The sequence below is a fragment of the Humulus lupulus genome, chromosome 4 (assembly GCF_963169125.1).
Source record: "Humulus lupulus chromosome 4, drHumLupu1.1, whole genome shotgun sequence".
In the NCBI taxonomy this organism is placed as follows: domain Eukaryota; kingdom Viridiplantae; phylum Streptophyta; class Magnoliopsida; order Rosales; family Cannabaceae; genus Humulus; species Humulus lupulus.
The window spans coordinates 91,614,623-91,639,415 of NC_084796.1; positions in this window are offsets into that span (position 1 = coordinate 91,614,623).

A 24,793-nucleotide genomic window follows, 5' to 3' on the forward strand; every position below is an offset into this window, starting at 1 on the left:
AGAGCAAGTAATTACTACACAATGACTTAGGGTTCATCTATAATTCAACCCACAAAAGATTGGTCCCCCTTCCCTTGTACCTATAGGTTACCTAATTTAGTAGTCTGAGTACAAAATTGTTCCTCTTTCCTTTCACATGTGAACTTCCTTTCCTTTTCTTCTCTAAAAATTGCTTCCAAATTGACTAATGCCCCATGTACTTGCCACCTAAGCAACTAATCCAACTCACTTAATGAATTTCCAAACAACTTCCTTGTCATGCATAAAATTCCAAATGAAACCTGATCAAAATGTTTCAGCAAAATCTGCTTTGCTACCACAAACCTGATATTTCAGCATCAAAATTTAGCTTGGATAACTTCACAATTCTATTTTCATTCTTTATACAAATATCTATCCATACAAATATTGTTTTCAAAACATAAAAACACTAAAATCATAAAAACACAAAAGTTAGCTACAATAGTTAATAATAAACTGACATCACTCTCATTTTTTCCACATTTATAAGCTCAAAAGCACAATAAATAGCTTTTTATTCAAGAGTTATCACACCCCAAACATAAGACATTACTCATTCTCAAAATATAACAAAATACACAAATTGAACATCAAAAGAAAAAGAAAAACCATCAAAGACAAGTCACAACAAGTGAGGATACACTTTGTTTTGCCAATGCTTAAAAAAGGGAAAGGCTCTCGGGAATTTTATTTTGAATAAGAGATGTTGAATTTCAAACTTATACAAGTTTTAAACCAAAATCTTCAAGTGTTAATGTTGCTGTCAAAATATGAGTCAAATGTTTCTCCCTTTATTGCATTCATAACTTTTCCTAAACATTTTAAATCACCCAAAATCAAACTAGGCCTTGGTCCTAAAGCTTATATAATGTCTCCATAAGTTACTTAGCGATTCCCACGCTACTAATGTAGAAAGAAACCACCCCAAAGATCAATAGGACTTTATCAAGCTTGTAATGATAGGCTAGGGTGAACGTAGGATAAGAGATATTAATTTTGGCTCAAATCACCCTAAGCACCTCAATCTTTCTAGGAAAAAAATCAACGCACACGTTAATTTCCCAAAGAACACCCCACAACAAAATATTACTCTTGCCCCTTGCCTTTATTACTAACATACAAAAACAAAAACTAAAATAAACTTTTCTTTTATATAAAGAGTTGCACCCCAAAAATTAATTACAAGCATACTTGATTACTCTTGCCCCTTGCCTTTTTCATAATTTTTTTTTCAAAACTCTTTCCTTCGATTCAAGGGAGTGCACTCTTTAATCCTATTTTTTTTTCTTTTTCTTATGTACATAAATTTTGCTACTTTTTTTGTCGAATAATGATAGACAAACTAAATGGCAAGAGAACAATAAAAATGAGAATACACTCTCCCCCAAACTTAAAATAGAACACTGTCCCCAATGGTGAAAATAAGAAAAGGAAAATCCTCACCTAAATGCCTCTCTTACACTCGATTCCTCTTAACCCCCCAAAATGCAACAACAAATTGATCCTAGAAAGACAAAGGTGCGGAGGGGTAAGGTGGGAGGAGATTATTATAGATAGCTAGGCTAAAGAGTGGCTAAGAAAGAGAAAGAAAAGTGTCTATTAAGCTCAACGTGGTGACTAGGGATAAAAAATGCATAATGGGTAGGCTTTAACAGTCCAAAGATTTCCTAAATCACGTCATTGGTGTGGTGATGTGTAGAGTCCAAGAATTTTACTTAGCTAGTTAGATAGTATTAGTAGTAGTAATAGGTAGTAGTAGTTATAGTATTTTATTACTGTGGATTTTGGTTCAAGCCGGGACTTAGTTGAACACTCGTAGCAACACTTATAGATTTTATAAGTTTAACCTATAGTTTAAAAATATTAATTATAACATAAGGTTTGATTAATATAGCTGATTATGAAGATGATATTTATTATACTGTAAGGTTTAGATAGAACCAATAAGATCATGACACTTGTCATGTGCATGTTGGAATAGTTTTATAAGAGAAATATTTGAAAACCCCAGAATCTGCCAGCAACTTTAAAATCGTTATATGACTCTGTCAAAGTTGTTTACTCAATTCAAATTAGGCTGAAAAAGTGCAATTACGTGTATAAAATATCAGCGTATGCCGATATATCACAGCTGTAGGGGCGCTATATCGCCACACGAGGAATACGAAAAATACGTAACTTCGCACGAATGTTTCGACGAGCCTCGAGAATACAAGCCCAGGTGATATATCGCCTACCATGGGAGATATATCGGCTCTAGGGCAAGATTTTAGATGGTTTTGAAACCAAGATCATTTTAATCCTTAACCTCTTATCAAGCCTCTGAATTTTTTTACCGAGTCTTAAGCCTCTGCCGAACGAATATTCAAATGTTTTTCAATTAAAATTCATTATTTTTATTCAAGCTAAAAGAAGATCTTTTCATTCTTGAACTCTATAAATAGGACCTAGTACCCAGCTATTTATTTCATTCTTCAAGCTGAGTTCAGAGCCTTCAAGATGCTAGGTTCACTTTAGAATGTTAAACACTTGGGTTGGGGTTATAAGTTTTATCATCTTAAGCTTATTAAACCCTTGGAAAGTAAGGTTGATAGTGTGTTTTTTGATATCAAGGTGTAGTTCGGTTATAGTGCATTCAAAGGTATTCCTATTCCTAGTTCATTTATGTATGTTTCATTAGTTTCTTGTAGTTTTCTCTACTCAAATCCTAACTCTCTGTTTTCCATTCTTGGTTAGGTATTTAAGTTCTTTGAACTTAAGATTTGTTGTTGGTAAGTATCTTCTCGGTGGTTTAGTTCATTTCTTTTCATCTCTTTTCTTTTAGAAATACTCACCTTCTCATTGTTGGTTTTAGGAGTGTTCCAAAATCTCGTCCTTGTTCTCACATCCCGATATTGGTAAGGAAATAGGATAGTTTCGATATGCTTATGTGTTATGTATTATGTATAATATGTTATGATAATTTTATGTTATGTTATGTTATGTTATATTTTTTTTATCTAGGGCTCATAGTTGTTTAGTTAGCAAGCCCTAGTGTTTATCATTTTTATGTTTAAAGTTATGATTTACCCTACCTAAGATATTAGACAGGGGACCTAGATGGGTTATCATATACTATCATGTGATCTAACCTACCTCAGATATTAGACAGGGAACGTAGATGGTTTATCACATGTCATAATGGCCATTAATATTGTTGTCATATATGGTATACATCTTTATAGTCATATGTTTATGTTTTATGTTTTTAGTAGATTTTTCCTTGCTGGGCATTAGGCTCATTCCTTTATTTTTTATATGTGCAGGAAAATAGTTATGGCGATGGAAAGATTCTTGGCAACTTGGGGTTGTGTAATGAGGAAGAATGGATTCGATCGACTGTGTAAACGATTCGAGGATGACTTTGATTTCAATCTTTTTATTATGTTTATATGTATTTTCCACACTTGGTTTTGTAACAAATTTATTTAAGATTTAAGTTATGTTTTATTTTTAAAACAGTGGGATCCCATATCATACCCCGCATTTATGTATTTTAACTTTTACTTTATAGTTTTTAATAAAGTTATGAATGTTTCATATGTATGTTTTCTTAAGAATAGTGTCTATGTATAAGCAGTATTAATGGTCCAAAGTCTAGAATTAGTTGGGTCATTACAGTTGGTATCAGAGCAACGATTTATTCGCCTGAAGTTCTCCTCGATACGCACGCTCAAGCTCCGATACTAACTGCCAAGTAAGTGCTTATGATTATAGTTATTATGTTTATATGTGTAGCTAACGATTTTAGGCTTTATGTTTTCAGTTCAGAATGAATGGAGCATTAACTTATGAGGATATCCAAGCCATTAAGGCCTTAAAAAGAATTAGAGAACCAAGAAACACTGTAGGAGTGCTAGAAAGAATCACTCGGAGACTACTTTTGTCCCACATGGAGATATGTCACCTCCAAGAATCTAAGCAGATCATGATGAGATCAACGGAGCAATACATTTTAGTAATTAGAATTTTTAGAGATTATCTTACTGTGATTGCAGCCTTAGAACAAATTTGGGAGATGATAGATGAATTGTCGATATCTATGAGATATTATTTTCTCATACTTAGGTTCACTTCAAAAATGGAATTTCAATTTACAAATGAGCCAAAACATAGAATTTTTACGAATCTTCCTCGAGGGTATTTTGAGGCACAACACAATGATGACTATGATGAAATAGATGACGATATGTTAGATGAATGATCGGATGTAGAAGATCTCGATTTTTAGAATAGATTAGTTTCTTATTTATTTTTTTTATTTGCTTTTATGATTGTAAATAGTGAAACTTTTTTTTTCCAAATTAATATCATTGTTGTATTATTAACATGTATGAGTTTGATTTTCGTTTGCAATCATAATACATAATGACTAAGTTCGGTGAGGGTGGAATCAAATCAATGAACCGGGTTCTCTATATTGAGAGTTAGGGGGCCATAGTAGTGGGAACGATTTTACTAATCCCAGCCCTCCCTCAATATGGTTAACTTTGGAACAAAGATGAGTTTCGAGCTTGAGAATTAAGTCATATAGGATGATTAGAAACAGACTTAGAAAATAATAAAGATGGCTTATTTTTCTAAGTATAGAAACCCACTTTAACAATAAAGAAGGCTTATATAATTTTCATCAGAAGTCATAATTAATAGGTCCGAGTTATGTTTGTTTAGATTAAGTTTTTGCCTTAGAGCCTATTAGGGTAAAGTTCTAACATGTTTTTCTCAACTGTTAGAACTTTTCTCAAATGTCGCTCCGAAGATCTGCTCGCACCAATGGAAATGCCTCCAACGCTGCTCCTATAAGCAACGAAGGCCCTCCAGTTCGCAGAAGGGGAGTGGGTGCTACTGCCAACCGCAACGCGCCACCGCCGCCGGTTGACAACAATGTGGAAATTGCCAGACTGCGACAGCAAGTTGAGGAGTTACTACAACAACAGCGTCAACAGGCTCAGCCTCTGTCTCTGCCACAACCACAGTCGCAGCAGATGGCCCCAACACCCCATCAATTTGGTCCATATGGGGGATGGCCAGTGGCGAACTATGCACCATATCCAGTTCAGCACATGGAGCCAGTTTATGAGCAGTTTCGTAAGCAACACGCTCCAAAATTTGAAGGGACTACAGATCCCTTCGATGCTGAAGAATGGCTCAGAAACGTGGAGCCAAACCTGACGCACATGAGTCTCGGAAAAGCGGACCGCATATCTTGCATTTCATCTATGCTTAAGAAAGATGCCAGAATATGGTGGGACTTAGTTCAACAGACTCATGATGTTGCCATCGTGGCTTAGACCCGATTTGTGGAGCTGTTCCACAAAAGGTACTACAATTCGGCAGTCATCGCTTCAAGAGTCAAGGAATTTGCTGGCCTGAAGCAAGGGAGTTTATCAGTGGCAGAATATGCTCTGTAGTTCGACTGATTAGCCAAGTTTGCACTGGAAATGGTTCCAACTGACTATCTTAGGGTGACCATGTTCCTTAGAGGACTTTGACCGAAGATTGAGCTAGGGGTTAAGCTAGCACACTCGAGAAATACTACCTATGCTGATGTTTAAGAAACGACAATAGAAGTAGAAAGGCTGCAGGCTAATGTTAGTAAAGAAGAAGCTAGTAAGCCTGAGCCTAAACAGCAAAGTCAACCTCAGACTAGTCAGAACAACAACCACCACAACAATAGCAATCAGTCCAGCAACAACAATAACGGTCAGAAAAGAAGGCATCCTTACAATAAGTAGTCCGATAGTGATAAAATGGCATGGACGAATAATGGAGGTAATAGGTCGGGTTATGTAGAATAACCGCAATGTGCTAAGTGCTAGAAGAAACATCCTGGTGAATGCCGGGAAAACACCAAGGGATGTTACAACTGTGGTCAAGAAGGACACCGGAAGAAAGACTGTCCCCAACTCAAGCCAGAGGGGAAGATGAGATGGTTCTTGCCAGGGTATTTGCCTTAACCCAAGAAGAAGCTGATACTAGCAATAAAGTGGTCACAGGTCAGGTTTCTATCCTCAATAATATATGTTATGTGTTATTTGATTCGGGAGCCACTCATTCGTATATCTCGTTTGGAATGATAGAAAAACTAGACAAACCTTGTGAAAGATTTAGAACTAGATTTGTAACAGAGTTGCCTTCGGGCAAAGTAGTTCTATCGTCACAGATAGTATGAGGCAGACCGATCAAGATTGAGGACTTAGAACTAGAAGGAGATCTGATAGAACTAGAGATCAAAGACTTCAACGTGATACTAGGCATGGACTGGCTAGCAAGGTATGGCGCAACCATCGACTGCAAACGCAAGAAGGTGACGTTCGAGACTCCTGACGGCCACAGACTATGCTTCATGAGACAAGTTTCAGGACTACGCACACCGCTAATATCATCTCTCAAAGCTCAAAAGATGATAGAAAAAGGATGTCAAGCATTCTTAGCCAGCATCACAGAAGTGGTAAAGGAAACACCACTTAAGGATGGAGACGTTTGCAATGTAAGAGAATTCCCAGAAGTATTTCCCGATGACTTACCAGGATTGCCGCCGAATTGGGAAATTGACTTCACAATCGAATTAGTATCGGGTACTGAGCCTATTTCCAAGGCACCATACCGAATGGCACCTACTGAACTCAAGGAGGTAAAGATGCAGGTACAAGAACTCCTAGACTTGGGTTTCATTAGACCTAGTCATTCGCCATGGGGAGCGGTTCTATCTGTGAAGGAAAGGACGAAAGCATGTGGATGTGCATAGATTATCGCGAGCTGAATAAGGTGACCATTAAGAATAAGTACCCATCACCCCGGATTGACGATTTGTTTGATCAACTCCGAGGTGCGACCATGTTTTCAAAGATTGATTTACGGTTTGGGTATCATCAGCTCAAGAAGCGGGGAGAGGATATTCCTAAGACAGCTTTTAGAACTCTTTATGGGAATTACGAGTTCTTAGTTATTTATTTCAGTCTTACCAACGCTCCAGCCGCGTTTATGGACTTAATGAATAGGGTCTTTAAGGATTACTTGGATAAATTCATCGTAGTATTCATCAACGACATCTTAGTGTACTCAAAGGACAAAGTCGAGCACGAGGAACAGTTAAGGTTGATCTTGGTATGACTAAAGGAGCATCAACTCTATGCCAAGTTCAAGAAATGTGAGTTTTGGCTTTTGCAAGTAGCATTCCTCGGGCACATTATATCCAAGGACGCAGTTGCAGTAGACCCATCAAAGGTAGAGGCTGTGAAGGATTGGCCAAGACCAAAGAACTCGTCAGAAGTAAGAAGCTTTCTGGGATTAGCAGGTTATTATCGGAGGTTTGTAGAGGGCTTTTCTAAGATAGCCACTTTGCTCACCAACCTGACCCGAAAGCAGCAGAGGTTCAACTGGACTAATAAGTGTGAAGAAAGCTTCTAGTTGCTTAAGGATAAGCTGTGCTCAGCACCAGTACTTTGTGTACCGACACCCAACGACAAGTTTGTAGTCTACTGCGATGCGTCAAAGCAAGGGTTGGGTTGCGTGCTGATGCAGAATTACAAGGTGATAGCCTATGCCTCAAGGAAGCTAAAGGAGTACGAGCAACACTATCCAACTCACGATATGGAGTTTGCAGCGGTGGTCTTTACATTAAAAATCCAGCGCCATTATCTTTACGGAGAACTGTGTGAGATTTATACAGACCACAAAAGTTTAAATTACTTCTTCACTCAGAACGAGCTTAACATGAGGCAGCACAGGTGGTTAGAACTATTGAAGGATTACGACTGCAAAATCCTATACCACCTGGGAAAGGCAAACGTAGTTGCCGATGCGCTAAGTAGGAAGAGTAATGGGAGTCTAGCAGCACTTGCCAGAATTGAAAAGCTGTTACAGCAGTAGCTGATCAGTGCCGGAATAGAAGTAGTCATCAGTAAGCTGGCTAATTTGTCTAGTCAGTCAAATTTGTTAGAAGATATACGGATTAGGAAAGAGCATGATGACACATTAGTAGCAAATATGGATGCAGTTAGAAAGGGGAAGGCCACATATTGAGATATAAGGATCGGGTACGCATGCCAAATGATCAAAGGATTAAGATGACGATTCTAGAAGAAGCGCACAGTACCCCATACTCAGTTCACCGAGGGACGACCAAGATGACTTGTGACATCAAGGTAATATATTGGTGGCCAGGAATGAAGAAGGATATAGCGAAATTTGTGTCTAAGTGCTCAGTATGCCAGCAAGTAAAAGCAGAAAATCAGCGGCCTGCGGGCTTATTGCAACCACTTAGCATACCAGAATGGAAATGGAACGAACAAGTAATAGATAGAATAACCAAGTAAGCAGCATGATTCAGCTTGGGTAGTAATAGATAGACTAACCAAGTCAGCTCATTTCCTGCCTGTTAAGACTTCATAAACAACGGATCAATACGCAGACATTTATGTCCAAGAAATAGTACGGTTCCATGGAATCCCCAAGACAATAGTATCTGATAGAGGTTCAGTGTTTACGTCAAGATTTTGGGGAAGTTTATAGCAAGCCATGGGTACTAAGTTAAGTCTTAGTACAGATTTTCATCCTCAGACAGATGGTCAGTCCGACCGTACCATACAGATTTTAGAAGATATGTTGCGCGCTTGTGTACTTGATTTCGGAGGATCATGGAATAAGTACTTGTCGCTGATACAGTTCTCCTACAATAATAGCTACCAGTCAACGATCGGGATGGCACTTATAATTTACTTTATGGAAGAAGGTGTAGATCACCATTACATTGGGACGAGGTAGGAGAAAGGCAGCTTCTTGGTCCCGAAGCTGTTAGAAAAGCTTAGGAAGCAGTAGCGCTAATTAGAAAGCGTATGCTCGCTACTCAAAGCGGCCAGAAAAGCTATGCGGATGCCAAGCATCGTGATGTGGAATTCAAAGTCAGAGATCAAGTCTTCCTAAAGATATCTCCTATGAAAGGTGTGAAGCGGTTTGGGACGAAAGTCAAGCTTAGTCCCCATTTTGTAGATCCTTTTGAGATATTGGACAAAGTGGGAGCAGTTGCATATAGATTAGCCCTACCACCAGCTTTAGAAGATAGCCACAATGTGTTCCACATCTCAATGCTATGAAAGTATGTGTCAGACCCGCCTCATATCCTCAAGTACGATTCGATAGCACTCTAGAAAGACTTGAGTTACAAGGAACGACCGGTTAGCATCCTAGATAGAGGGATGAAGCATTTACGGTCCAAGAGTATTCCGATAGTCAAAGTCCTATGGAGTAATAATTCTGAACGGGAGGCAACGTGGGAGTTGGAGGAAGACATGCAAGGCCGGTATCCAGAATTTTTTGGTAAGGAAATTTCGAGGACGAAATTATTTTTAGTAGGGGAGAATTGTAGAGTCCAAGAATTTTACTTAGCTAGTTAGATAGTAGTACAAGTAGTAATAGCTGGTAGTAGTTAAAGTATGTTTATTACTATGGATTTTGGTTCAAGCCGGGACTTAGTTGAACACTCGTAGCAACACTTATAGATTTTATAAGTTTAACCTATAGTTTAAGAATATTAATTATAACATAAGGTTTGATTAATATAGCTAATTATGAAGATGATATTTATTATACTATAAGGTTTAGATAGAACCAATAAGATCATGGCACTTGTCATGTGCATGTTTATTGAGAAATTAAGTATTTTTGAGGAATAGTTTTATAAGAGAAATATTTGAAAACCCCAGAATCTGCCAGCAGCTTTAAAATCGTTATATGACTCAGTCAAAGATGTTTACTCAATTCAAATTAGGCTGAAAAAGTGCAATTACGTGTATAAAATTTCAGCGTATGCTGATATATCGCAGCTCTAGGGTTGATATATCACCACACGGGGAATACGAAAAACACGTAACTTTGCACGAACATGTCGACGAGCCTCGGGAATACAAGCCCAAGTGATATATCGCCAACCATGGGAGATATATCGGCTCTAGGGCAAGATTTTTAAATGGTTTTGAAAACGAGCTCATTTTAATCCATAACCTCTTAACAAGCCTCTTAATCTTTTGACCGAGTCTTAAGCCTCTACTAAACGAATATTAAAAAAAAAATTCAATTAAAATTCATTACTTTTATACAAGCTAAAAGAAGATATTTTAATTCTTGAACTCTATAAATAGGACCTAGTACCCAGCCATTTCTTTCATTCTTCAAGCTGAGTTCAGAGCCTTCAAGCTACTAGGTTTACCTTAGAGTGTTAAATACTTGGGTTGGGGTTATAAGCTTTATCATCTTAAGCTTATTAAATGCTTGGGAAGTAAGGTTAATAGTGTGTTTTTCGATATCAAGGTGTAGTTCGGTTATAGTGCATTCAAAGGTATTCATATTCCTAGTTCATTTCTGTCTGTTTCCTTAGTTTCTTGTAGTTTGCTCTACTCAAATCCTAACTCCCTGTTTTCCATTCTTGGTTAGGTATGTAAGTTCTTTGAACTTAAGATTTGTTGTTGGTAAGTATCTTCTCGGTGGTTTAGTTCATTTCTTTTCATCTCTTTTCTTTTAGAAATACTCACCTTCTCATTGGTGGTTTTTGGAGTGTTCTAAAATCCCGTCCTTGTTCACACATCCCGGTATTGGTAAGGAAAATAGGATAGTTTCGATATGCTTATTTGTTATGTTTATGTATAATGTGTTGTGATTAATTTATGTTATGTTTTCTTATCTAGGGCTCATAGTTGTTTAGTTAGCAAGCCCTAGTATTTATCATTTTTATGTTTAAAGTTATGATTTACCCTACCTCAGATATTAGACAGGGGACCTAGATGGGTCATCATATACTATCATGTGATCTAACCTACCTTAGATATTAGACAGGGGACATAGATGGTTTATCACATGTCATAATGGCAATTAATATTGTTGTCATATATTGTATACGTCTTTATAGTCATATGTTTATGTTTTATGTTTTTAGTAGATTTTTCCTTGCTGGGCATTAGGCTCATTCCTTTATTTTCTATACATGCCGGAAAATAGTTATGGTGGCGGAAAGATTCATTGCAGGTTGGTGTTGTGTATTGAGGAAGAATGGATTCGATGGATTGTGTGAACGATTCGAGGACGACGTTGATTTCAGTCTTTTTATTATGTTTATATGTATTTTTTGCACTTGGTTTTGTAACAAATTTATTTAAGATTTAAGTTATATTTTATTTTTAAAACAATGGGATCTCATATCATACCCCGCATTTATGTATTTTTAACTTTTACTTTATAGTTTTTAATAAAGTTATGAATGTTTCGTATGTATATTTTCTGAAGAATAGTGTCTATGTATAAGCAGTTTTAAGGGTCCAAAGTCTAGAATTAGTTGGGTCATTACATGATATCTAGGATTTTGCCTCAAGGAAAACCACTAAGTCATTCTAGAAACATAAGCTCTCACAAGAATCTAGCTCTTACTAGGGTCTCAAAAATGTTTAATCAATTTATGTGCACACTAAAAAGAAAAACACTCTCATCAATCAATTGCTAGCAACATTCACATCCAAAGAATTGTAGTTTAACACTTAAGTAAGAGAGACATTCATCGGAAACTTAATTTTATTATATTTTTGTAACTTTTTCAATTAACACTAAGTAAGACTAAGAATTTTCCTCTCAACAAAATGAAGACAAAATACAACTACAACAAACTAGACAACTACATTAACAAAGTTCCTGACTAGCAACAAAGCACAAGGCAAATGACTCAAATTTCAGTGCTCAGTGCACATAATCTCAAAAGAAACACAACTAACTAATTACAACACAAAGCACCCAAAAAAACAAACATAAAACTCACTATCATCATTTTAGACCAAAGCATAACACGGAACAAAATCTTCCAGTAGGAAAGAACTGCACCTAAAATAAGGAATACAAAGAAGCAGATATAAATAAAATCAAAATGGATATGGGCTCGTGCAGAGGCGACGGAGGTGCGACGGGGTAGAATGACGCTTGGGGATCTCGGCACTCGCTTGGTTTGGGGGGTGGATTCGAGAAGGTAGGAGGCGAGGGACGACACTGGGTGAGAAGCGAGGGTGGCTGGATGTGATGAAGATGATGGTGGTTATGGGTTGATTTTGGGGTGGCGGCAAGGGCTAGGGAAATGGTTAGGGAAGAAGAAGAGAGAGGGAAGAGGGGTATCGGGTTAGGCTTATTATTGTTTAATGTTAAATTATTTTATTTGTATAATCCCCAATTTACTCGCGAGCCCACACACTATTTTGGTGAAGTATCTTAGAGCTCTCTAACTTGTGCTTCTCCCAAGTCCAAAATTTTGCTCCAAAAAAATTTTATGAACTAAATTTTCGATCCAGCAGGCAGAATCCCTTAATTTTTAGGAAATTTCACACATTTTGCGCCACATTTTGCTTTAGCAAAAATTTCCACAAACTCATCAGACCTCCAAATGACTGTCAAAATACCATTTTGTTGTTATTTAACACCTAAAACACAAGAACATAAGTAAAACCACTCCAAAAAAATGAAATTAAACCCACAAAGTTAAAAATAAAAATAATTAACTAACAAATTCATGTTTTTCCCCTTCTTTTCTATTTTTTTTAATTTATTTTTATTCTTTCTTTGGGTTTCTTTATAAATAATCCTTAATGTAGAGTCCAAGAACTTTACTTAGCTAGTTAGATAGTAGTATAATAGTAATAGTAATAGTATTTTTATGACTGAGGACTTTGGTTCAGACCGGGATTTATTTGGACACTCATAGCAACACTTGTAGATTTTCTAAGTTTAAGAATATTAATTTTAACCAAAGGTTTGATTAATATGACTGATATTGGTGGTGATAAATATTATATTATAAGGTTTAGATAGGCCCAATACGAAAGTAACACTTGTCATGTGTATATTTAATGATAATTAAGTATTTTTGAGGAATAAGTTTATTAAGAGTAATATTTGAATTTCCTAGCGTCTATCAGCAGCTTTGAAAATGTTAGGGGACTTAGTCAAGGTTGTTTACTCAATTCAAATTAAGCTAAAATTGTGTAATTTTGTGTTTAAATATTCAGCGTATGCCGATATATCGTAGCTATGGGGGGCGATATATTGCAGTACGGGGATACGAAAAACACGAAACTTTGCACGATTGCCTCGGGCATGCTGGCCCAGGCGATATATCGCCTACAGGGGGCGATATATCGCCTCCTTCAGTGCATTTTGAAAGTTTTTTAAAATGTTCTCAATTCAAATCTTTAACCTCTTGATAAGTCCAACATCTTTCTAAACGAGTCTTCAGCCTCTTCTATATGATAATTCAAATATTTTTCACTTAAAAAGCCATTATTTTTATTCAAGTTAAATGAAGATCTTTTCATTCATAAACTCTATAAATAGGACCTAGTACCTAGCCATTTATTCATTGATCAAACTAAGTTCAGAGGCTGCAAGTTGCTAGGTTATTGTGAGAGTGTAAACACTTGGGTTGGGGATTATAAGCTTGATCATTATAAGCTTACCAAACACTTGGGAAGTAAGGTATATAGCACATTTCGGTTCAAGGTTTAGATTGGTCATAGAAGCATTCAAGGTATTCCAAACTCTAGCTCATTTGGTATTATTTCTCTTTAAGTTCTTGTAGTTTTTTATTCAGCACCCTAACTTTATTCTTTATTGTTGGATAGGAAATCTAAGATCTTGAACATAAGGTATTCGGTAAGTATTTTCTTAATGGTATAGTTCTTCCATTCTTTTCATCTCATTCTCTTTAGTATACTCACCCTTCCATTTATGGTTTTAAGGAGTGTTCCAAAGTCCCAAAACTGTTCTCATATCCCGGTATTTTTTATAAGGAAAATAGGATAGGATTTATGTGTTATGTGATATGATTTATATGTTATGATAAATGTTATCTTATGATTATGTGTTATGCAATATGCTATAATATGTATAATTGTAGACTTGGGCATATGACCCGTACAACTAACAAGCCTCAATAAATTATGGGCATATGACTTGCTTAGCTAGCAAGCCCCACTAATCTAATGGGCATATGAGTTGTTTAGTTTATGGGACCCCAAGTAATAATGGCCATTATAGTATGTATGTGACATATGTGTTATGATATGTTTTATGTTACATTATGAAATTTATGAATATGGTTTATGTGTTAGATTTTCCTTCCTGGGCATTAGGCTCACTCCTTTTATGTTTATATGTGCAGGAAAATAGTTTTGATGGCGGGAAAGGTTCTTGGTAGTTTGGGCATGTGTATTGAGGCGGAATGGAATCAAAAGACCGAGATTTCGATTCGAGAATGAAGTTTCTTTACTTATGGTTTTATGTGTATTTTTCCGCACTTTATTATGTAATCCCTTTTAATTACAATTATGTTATGTTTTGATTTTAAAACAACGGGATCCCATATCCTACTTTAAATTTTATGTATGTTTAACATTTATTTTTACAAGTTTTTAATAAAGTTATGATCATTTCACTTGTAAGTTTTATTAAGGGTTAGTGTCTATGGATAGTTTTCGTTAATGGTCCAAAGTCTAGAGTAGTTAGGTCATTACAATTGGTATCAGAGAAACGGTTCCTTCGCATGAAGTTCTCCTCAATACACACACTCAAAGCTCTGAATCTGACCGCCAAGTAAGTATTTAAGTTATAATTATTTTGCTTTTATGTATAACTAACGATTTTAGTATTTATGTTTTCAGTTAAGTATGAACGGAGCATTAACCAATGAGGATATCCAAGCCATTAAGGCTTTAGAAAGAATAAGGGAACCAAGAAACACCATAGGAGCACTAAAGAGAATCACTCGAAGACTGCTTTTGTTCCACAAAGAAATAGGTCACCTTCAAGAATCTAAGCAAATTATGATGAGAGCAACAGAACAATATGTATTAGTAATTAGACTATTTAAAGATTTTCATCCTGTAATAGCAGCCTTAGAGGAAATATGGGAAACAATGGATGATGAAGATGAACTGCCAGCGGCAATGCGATATTATTTTCTCTTAGTTAGGTACACTGCAAAATCAGAATTTTAGTTTACATATGAGCAAAAACATAGGATTTTTACAAACCTTCCTAGAGGACATTTTGAGGCACATGATAATGAATATTATGAAGAACTAGATGATGATATGCTAGATGAAGGATCGGATGTAGAAGATCATGAATTTTTAGAATAGTTAGTTTTTCATTGTTTGTTTTGTTTATTCCTTTGTTTTATGGTTGTAATAAGTGAAAAACTATTTTTTCCAAATTAATATCATGTTATTTTGTTATCATGTATGAGTTTGATTTTAATTTCGCAATCATAATAAATAAAAAATAAAATAAATAATGCCTAAGTTCGGTGAGGGTGGATACAAATCAATGAACCAAGTTTCTATATTGAGAGTTAGGGGGCCATAGTAGTGGGAACGATTTTAATGATCCTAGCCCTCCCTCAATATAGTTAACTTTGGAACAAAGATGAGTTTCGAGCCTGAGAATTAAGTCATATAGAATATTAGAAACAGACTTAGAAATAATAAATATGGCTTGTTTTTCTAAGTATAGAAACCCATTCTAAAAATAAAGAAGACTTATATAATTTTCATAAGAAGTCATAATCAATAGGTCCAAGTTATGTTTGTTTTAGAATAAGTTTTGCCTTAGAGCCTATTAGGTAAAGTTCTAACATGTTTCTTTCAACTTTTAGAACTCTGCTGCGATGTCGCTCCGAAGATCTGCACGTACCAACGGAAACACCACCAGCACTGCTCCAGTGAGCAATGAAGCCCCTCCAGTTCGTAGAAGGGGAGTGCTACTTCCGCCAGCCGCAATGCACCATCACCGCCAGCTGACAACACTGCAGAGATCGCCAGACTGCAACAACAAGTCGAAGAGCTTTTGCAGCAACAGCGACAACAGGCTCAGCCCCAGACTCAGCCTCAGCCTCCACCGTAGTTGCAGCCACAACAAATGGCCTCAACACCCCAACAAGTTAGTCCATATGGGGGATGGCCAGTGGCGAATTACGCGTCGTATCCAGTACATTACATGGAGCCATTTTATGAGAGGTTTCCCAAGCAGCACGCTCCAAACTTCGAAGGGACTACAGACCCCTTTGAGGCAGAAGAATGGCTAAGGAATGTGGAGCCAATTCTGACGCACATGAATCTCAGTACTGCCGACCGTATATCCTGCGTCTCCTCACTGCTCAAGAAGGATGCCAGGATATGGTGGGACTTGGTCCAGCAATCGCATGATGTTGCCACCATGACATGGACTCGATTTGTGGAGCTGTTCCACAAGAAGTACTACAATTCGGCTGTACTCGCTTCAAGAGTTGAGGAGTTTGCCAACTTGGAGCAAGGAAATTTATCAGTGGCAGAGTATGCTCGTCAGTTCGACCGCTTAGCTAAGTTCACATCTAAGATGGTTCCAACTGATTTTCTGAGGGTAAACAAGTTTGTTAGAGGACTTCGACCAAAGACAGAGATGGGGGTTAAGCTAGCAAACCCAGGAAATACTACATATGCCGACGTTCTTGAGACGGCAATAGAAGTAGAGAGGTTGCAGGCTAATGTAAGTAAAGTGGAAGCCAGTAAGCCTGAACCTAGACAGCAGAGTCAACCTCAGACCTGTCGGAACAGCAACTATAATGGCAACAATCAGTCAGGCAACAACAGTAACGGTCAGAAGAGAAGGCACCCTGACAACAAGCAATCTGACAGCGATAAGAGGGCACGGACGAATAATGGGGGAAATAGGCCGGGTTTCGTGGAATACCCTCCATGTGCTAATTGTCAGAAGAAACATCCTAGAGAATGTCGCGCAAACACCAAGGAATGTTGTAACTGTGGTCAGGAAGGACATTGGAAAAGAGATTGTCCTCAGCGCAAGCCAGAAGGGAAGAAGGACGACAAGATGGTTCCTGCTAGGGTTTTTTCCTTAATCCAAGGAGAGGTTGATGATAGCAATAAGGTGGTCACAGGTCAGGTTTCTATCCTCAATAACATATGCTCTGTATTATTTGATTCGGGAGCCACTCATTCGTATATCTCGTTAGGAATGATAGAAAAACTAGGCAAACCTTGTGAAAGATTTAGAACTAGGTTTGTAATCGAGTTGCCTTCGGGCAAAGTAGTTCTATCATCACGAATAGTACGAGGCGTACCAATCAAGATTGAGTACATAGAACTAGAAGTAGACTTGATAGAACTGGTGATCAAGGACTTTGATGTAATACTAGCAATGGACTGGCTAGCACGGCATGGCGTAACCATCGACTCCAAATTCAAGAAGGTGATGTTCGAGACTCCTGACGGCCAGAAGCTGTGCTTCATGGGACAAGCTTCAGAATTACGCACCCCGTTGGTATCATGTCTCAAAGCTCAAAGAATGATGGAAAAAGGATGTCAAGCTTTCTTAGCCAGCATCACAGATGTGGTAAAGGAGACACCGCTTAAGGTTGGAGACTTCCGTATTGTACGAGAATTCCCAGAGGTATTTCCTGACGACTTGCCAGGATTGCCGCCAACTCAGGAAATTGACTTCACAATAGAATTAGTACAGGGCACCGAGCCTATCTCTAAGGCACCATACCGGATGGCACCTACGGAACTCAAGGAGTTAAAGACACAACTACAAGAACTCCTAGACTTGGGTTTTATTAGGCCGATCCATTCACCATGGGGAGCCCCGGTGCTATTCGTGAAGAAAAAGGATGGAAGCATGCGGATGTGTATAGACTATCGCGAGTTGAACAAGGTAACGATTAAGAATAAGTACCTGCTACCCCGGATCGATGACTTGTTTGATCAACTCCAAGGAGCGACTGTATTCTTAAAGATTGATTTACGGTCTGGGTATCATCAGCTCAAGGTAAAGGGAGAAGATATTCCTAAGACAACCTTTAGAACTCGTTATGGACATTATGAGTTCTTAATTATGTCCTTTGGTCTTACTAACGCACCAGCCGCGTTTATGGACTTAATGAATAGGGTCTTCAAGGACTACTTAGATAAATTCGTCGTTGTATTCATCGACGATATCTTAGTATACTCCAAGGATGAAGTATAGCATGAGGAACATTTGAGGTTGATTTTGACGCGATTTATGGAGCAACAACTCTACGCCAAGTTCAAGAAATGCGAATTTTGGCTTTTGCAAGTGGCGTTCCTTGGGCACATTATATCAAAAAACGGAGTTGCAGTAGACCCATCAAAGATAGAGGCCGTGAAGGATTGGCCCAGACCAAAGAACGCGTCTGAAGTAAGAAGCTTTCTAGGGTTAGCAGGTTATTATAGGAAGTTCGTAGAGGGCTTTTCTAAGATAGCCACTCCACTCACCAACCTTACCCGAAAACAACAAAGATTCAACTGGAATGATAGATGTGAAGAAAGCTTCCAGTTGCTTAAGGATAAGCTTTATTCAGCACCAGTACTCTGTGTACCGACACCCAACGATAAGTTCGTAGTCTACTGCGATGCATCAAAGCAAGGATTGGGTTACGTGCTGATGCAAAATGACAAGGTGATAGCCTACGCCTCATGACAATTGAAGGAGTACGAGCAGCGCTATCCAACTCATGATATGGAGTTGGCAGCGGTGGTCTTTGCATTAAAAATCTGGCGCCATTATCTTTACGAAGAATGGTGCGAGATTTATACGGACCACAAGAGTTTAAAATACTTCTTTACTCAGAAGGAACTCAACATGAGGCAGCACAGGTGGTTAGAATTAGTGAAGGATTACGACTGCGAAATCCTATACCACCCGGGGAAGGCGAACGTAGTTGCCGATGCGCTTAGTAGGAAAAGTTATGGAAATTTAGCAGCTTTAGCCGGAATAGAAAAGTCGCTATAGCAGGAGCTAATCAGTGATGGAATAGAAGTAGTTGTAGGCAAGCTGGCTAACTTGCCTATCCAGTCAAATCTGCTAGAAGACATACAAATTGGTCAGAGACATGATGACACACTAGCAGCACATATGGATGCAGCCAGAGAAGGCAAGGCCACAGATTTCTCAATATCTAGTGAAGGTTTATTGAGATATAAGGATCGGGTATGCGTGCCGAATGATCAAAGTATTAAGAAGACGTTTCTAGAAGAAGCACACAGTACCCCGTACTCAGTTCATCCAGGGTCTACCAAGATGACTCGGGACATCATGGCAATCTATTGGTGGCCAGGGATGAAGAATGACATAGCAGAGTTTGTGTCCAAGTGTCTTATATGCCAGCAAGTGAAAGCAGAGCATCAGCGGCCTGCGAGCTTATTATAACCACTTAGCATACCAGAATGGAAGTGGGACGATATAGCCATGGACTTCGTGACAGGTTTGCCAAGGACGAATAAGCAGCATGATTTCGCTTGGATAGTAATAGATAGACTAACCAAGTCGGCTCATTTCCTGCCTGTTAAGACTTCATACACGGCAGACCAATATGCAGACATCTACATCCAAGAGATAGGACGGTTGCATGGAATCCCCAAGACAATAGTGTCAGATAGAGGATCGGTGTTTACATCGAGATTTTGGGGAAGTTTACAGCAAGCTATGGGTACTAAGTTAAGTCTTAGTACAGCTTTTCGTCCTCAGACAAATGGGCAGTCCGAGCGTACGATTCAGATTTTAGAAGATATGCTACGCGCATGTGTACTTGATTTCGGAGGATCATGGAATAAGTATTTCCCATTGATAGAGTTCTCCTATAGCTATAGCTACCCGTCAATGATTGGGATGGCACCTTATGAGTTGCTATATGGAAGAAGGTGCCGATCACCGTTGCACTCGGACGAGGTAGGAGAAAGGCAACTTCTAGTTCGCGAAGCTGTTAAACAAGCTCAAGAAGCAGTAGCGCTTATTAGACAACATATGCTTGCTGCTCAAAGCCATCAGAAAAGCTATGCGGATGCCAAGCGGCGCGATGTGGAATTCAAAGTCGGAGATCAAGTCTTCTTGAAGATATCTCCTATGAAAGGTGTAAAGCGATTTGGGAAGAAAGGCAAGCTTAGTCCCCGATTTATAGGTCCTTTTGAGATATTGGACAAAGTGGGAGCAGTTGCGTATAGACTAGCCCTACCGCCAACACTAGCAGATAGTCACAACGTGTTCCACATCTCGATGCTACGCAAGTATGTGTCAGACCCATCTCACGTCCTCAAGTACGATACGATAGCACTCCAGAAAGACTTGAGTTACGAGGAACGACCGGTTAGCATCCTGGATAGGGGTGAAGTAGTTACGGTCCAAGAGCATTCCTATAGTCAAAGTCCTATGGAGTAATAGTTCTGAACGAGAGGCAACGTGGGAGTTGGAGGAGGACATGCAAGGCCACTATTCGGAGTTATTTGGTAAGTAAATTTCGAGGAAAAAATTCTTTTTAGTAGGGGAGAATTGTAGAGTCCAAGAACTTTACTTAGCTAGTTAGATAGTAGTATAATAGTAGTAGTAGTAGTATTTTTATGACTGTGGACTTTGGTTCAGACCGGGATTTATTTGGACCTCATAGTAACACTTGTAGATTTTCTAAGTTTAACCTATAGTTTAAGAATATTAATCTTAACCTAAGGTCTGATTAATATGACTGATATTGGTGGTGATAAATATTATATTATAAGGTTTAGATAGACCCAATAAGAAAGTAACACTTTTCATGTGTATTTTTAATGATAATTAAGTATTTTTTATGAATAAGTTTATTAAGAGTAATATTTGAATATCCAAGGGTCTATCAGCAGCTTTGAAAACGTTAGGGGACTTAGACAAGGTTGTTTACTCAATTCAAAATAAGCTAAAATTGTGTAATTTTGTGTTAAAATATTTCGCGTATGCCGATATATCACAGCTATGGGGGGCGATATATCGCAGTACGGGGATACGAAAAACACGAAACTTTGCACGATTGCCTCGGGCATGCTGGCCCAGGCGATATATCGCATATAGGGGGCGATATATCGCCTCCTTCAGTGAATTTTGAAAGTTTTTGAAAATGTTTTCAATTCAAATCTTTAACCTCTTCATAAGTCTAGCATCTTTCTGAACGAGTCTTCAGCCTCTTCTGAACGATATTTAAAAATAAATTCACTTAAAAAGCCATTATTTTTATTCAAGTTAAATGAAGATATTTTCATTCATAAACTCTATAAATAGGACCTAGTACCCAGCCATTTATTCATTCATCAAACTACGTTAAGAGGCTGCAAGTTGCTAGGTTATTGTGAGAGTGTAAACACTTGGGTTGGGGATTATAAGCTTGATAATTATAAGCTTACCAAACACTTGGGAAGTAAGGTTTATAGCACATTTCGGTTCAAGGTTTAGATTGGTCATAGAAGCATTCAAGGTATTCCAAACTCTAGCTCATTTGGTATTATTTCTCTTTAAGTTCTTGTAGTTTTCTATTCAGCACCCTAACTTTATTCTTTATTGTTGGATAGGAAATCTAAGATCTTGAACATTAGGTTTTTGGTAAGTATATTCTTAATGGTATAGTTCTTCCATTCGTTTCATCTCATTCTCTTTAGTATACCCACCCTTCCATTTATGGTTTTTAGGAGTGTTCCAAAGTCCCAAAACTGTTCTCATATCCCGGTATTTTTTATAAGGAAAATAGGATAGGATTTATGTGTTATGTGATATGATTTATATGTTATGATAAATGTTATCTTATGATTATGTGTTATGCAATATGCTATAATATGTATAATTGTAGACTTGGGCATATGACCCGTACAACTAACAAGCCTCAACAAATTATGGGCATATGACTTGCTTAGCTAGCAAGCCCCACTAATCTAATGGGCATATGACTTGTTTAGTTTATGGGACCCCAAGTAATAATGGCCATTATAGTATGTATGTGACATATGTGTTATGATATGTTTTATGTTACATTATGAAATTTATGAATATGGTTTATGTGTTAGATTTTCCTTCCTGGGCATTAGGCTCACTCCTTTTATGTTTGTATGTGCAGGAAAATAGTTTTGATGGCGGGAAAGGTTCTTGGTAGTTTGGGCATGTGTATTGAGGCGGAATGGAATCAAAATACCGAGAGTTCGATTCGAGGATGAAGTTTCTTTACTTATGGTTTTATGTGTATTTTTCCGCACTTTATTATGTAATCCCTTTTAATTACAATTATGTTATGTTTTGATTTTAAAACAATGGGATCCCATATCCTACTTTAAATTTTATGTAAGTTTAACATTTATTTTTACAAGTTTTTAATAAAGTTATGATCATTTCACTTGTAAGTTTTATTAAGGGTTAGTGTCTATGGATAGTTTTCGTTAATGGTCCAAAGTCTAGAGTAGTTAGGTCATTACACTTAAAGTACCATAGCTGCCCAAACTTCACATTTTTTTAATGATCTTTCAAGGAGAACAAGGTAGTGGATCTCTTATCCTCGCTTCCCAAAAACTTTGTTCCTTTCCTTGTCACCTTAAATGCTCTCCCCAAATGTTCATCATATAATTCCACCACTCCATTATGATACACTTTGTTCACTAAGAACTCACCATCATACCTTGATTTCATTAGAGAATTTGAGAAAAACACTTTATGGCCAACTTCAAATATTTTTTACTGAGGCTTTCTACCATATTTCTTTTTCTTCTTCTTTTCCTTTGGTATCTTTTGAGGATGGGGTTGTTCTTCTTCCTTACTTTTTCGTGGCTCACCACCTTTCTCAATTTCTTCAAAAGGGACCTTTTTCCTCATTCCCTTGCTATGCATTTTATGTATCTTTTTAATCATCTTGGAGTTGGAAGCAGATATGAATAAACAAGATTTAACTACATTACAAGAGCATATAGGATTAAAAACTTTGAATGTTACTTGTTCTTATTGAGCTCGAATGGTGAGCTCTCCTTTTTCAACATCTATCAAAATCCTCCCGTTGGAAAGGAATGGTCTCCCAAAAATGATTGGAATCTCCTCCCTATCTTCCATATAGTCAAGAATAATAAAATCTGCCGGAAAAATGAACTTGTCAACTTGTACTAGGACATCTTCAATATTTCCCTCCAGATGCACCATAGAACGGTGAGCTAATTGAAAAGCAAGTGTAGTTTGCCTTGCTTCTCCAATTCCCAACTTCTTAAATATGGACATGGGCATTAAATTCATACTAGCACCCAAATCACAAAGAATGTTACCAACTTCTCATCCCCTACTAGAAATTGGAATTTTGAAGTGTCCCAGATCCTTCAGCATTGGAGGAATTTTATTCTTCAAAATAGCACTACAACCCTCAGTCAAAGCCACCGTTTCAAATTCAACAAGTCTTCTCTTCTTTGTCAAACTATCCTTGAAAAACTTCACATAGTTGGGCATTTGTTCCAAAGCATCCACCATAGGTATGTTGATGTGGAGTAGCTTCAAAACATCTTGAAATCTCTTGAATTGGCTATCTTTGTTGCTGCTTTTGAAGAAGCGACGACGACCATCAAACACAGCCCCTCTCTGATCGAACCTAGAACTCCCTACCCCTCCCAAGCCATCTCTCCACCTCTCTATCTGCTCTCTTTGCTCCCTCAATTCTGTGAGCTCCTCTAACTTTCTCCGATCCTCTCGAGCTCTCTCTCCTCCCTTCTCTTTACTCTTTCCAGCTTCGGTCGTACAATACGTCCCAAAAAGTCTCTGCCCCTCCTGGGGACTTCGGAGAGCCACCACCTCTGAGAGGCCGAGAGGTTACATTTTTATTTTTTTTGCATAAATTATATGTTACGTTTAATTATTCTATTTATTGAGTAGATTATGAAAATAATTTTGGAATATTAATTTGAATTAAATTTATTTGTGAAATTGTGAATCTTTTAGTTAGGTTAATTTATAATTATGAGAATTGAGAAATTGATTTATTTAATAATGTTAGGTTAATTCATGAGAATTTAGAAATTTATAGTTGGATGAAAAGTTTTTAAAATAATTATGTAATTTTTTACAATTGTTAATGTTTAATTGTGGTTAGGTTTGACATTTTATTTTCTAGTTGATTAGATTTTGTGGTGATCCCATTTGAAGGCTAAGAATTTATCATAGACATGGTTTGAAACTTTATTTTATCCACTTTATCGTAGACAAGGTAATTTGCTGAAACATTAATAGTATATATATTGAAAGATACTGATATTAAATTTAGTGGAATTTACCATGGAAATTAGTGAACATAGGTTCTGGGACTATGTGCTATAGTGATATAAGGTTCAAATTATGCGTGTTGATTGATATTTATGTACTATATGTTGAATGTTTGTACATTTTGAAATTGTAAAATGTTGTGGAAATATGAGAAATGCTACCCAATTTTTTTAAAGATCAAATAATTGATAGTTAGGCATGTTTCATATTGTTTTATAATTATGCATGGCTCTATCAAAATTTGAAATTTTTTGGCTTCTTTGTTTGTTATTTATGTTTCTTAGCAAATTGACAAGTGATAGAGAATGGTTATAATCAAATAGGCTATCAGTGAAATATAAGCAAGATGTTGAGTATTTCTTGCAGTTTTGTGCATGAAATTTAGAAAACCTCGATTTTATTCCTTGTCCATGTCTTAAGTGTTGTAACAATGTGAAGATGAAACTTATTATAGTAAAGGAGCACTTATTTAGGAATAGGATGGTCAATAGATATAAGGTTTTGGTTTTTATATTTAGAAAGAATTAATCTTTGGGATTCAGGAACCTCTAAGAAGGATAATGTAATGACCCAACAACCCTAGACTTTGGACAATTAATGACTACTATACATAGACACT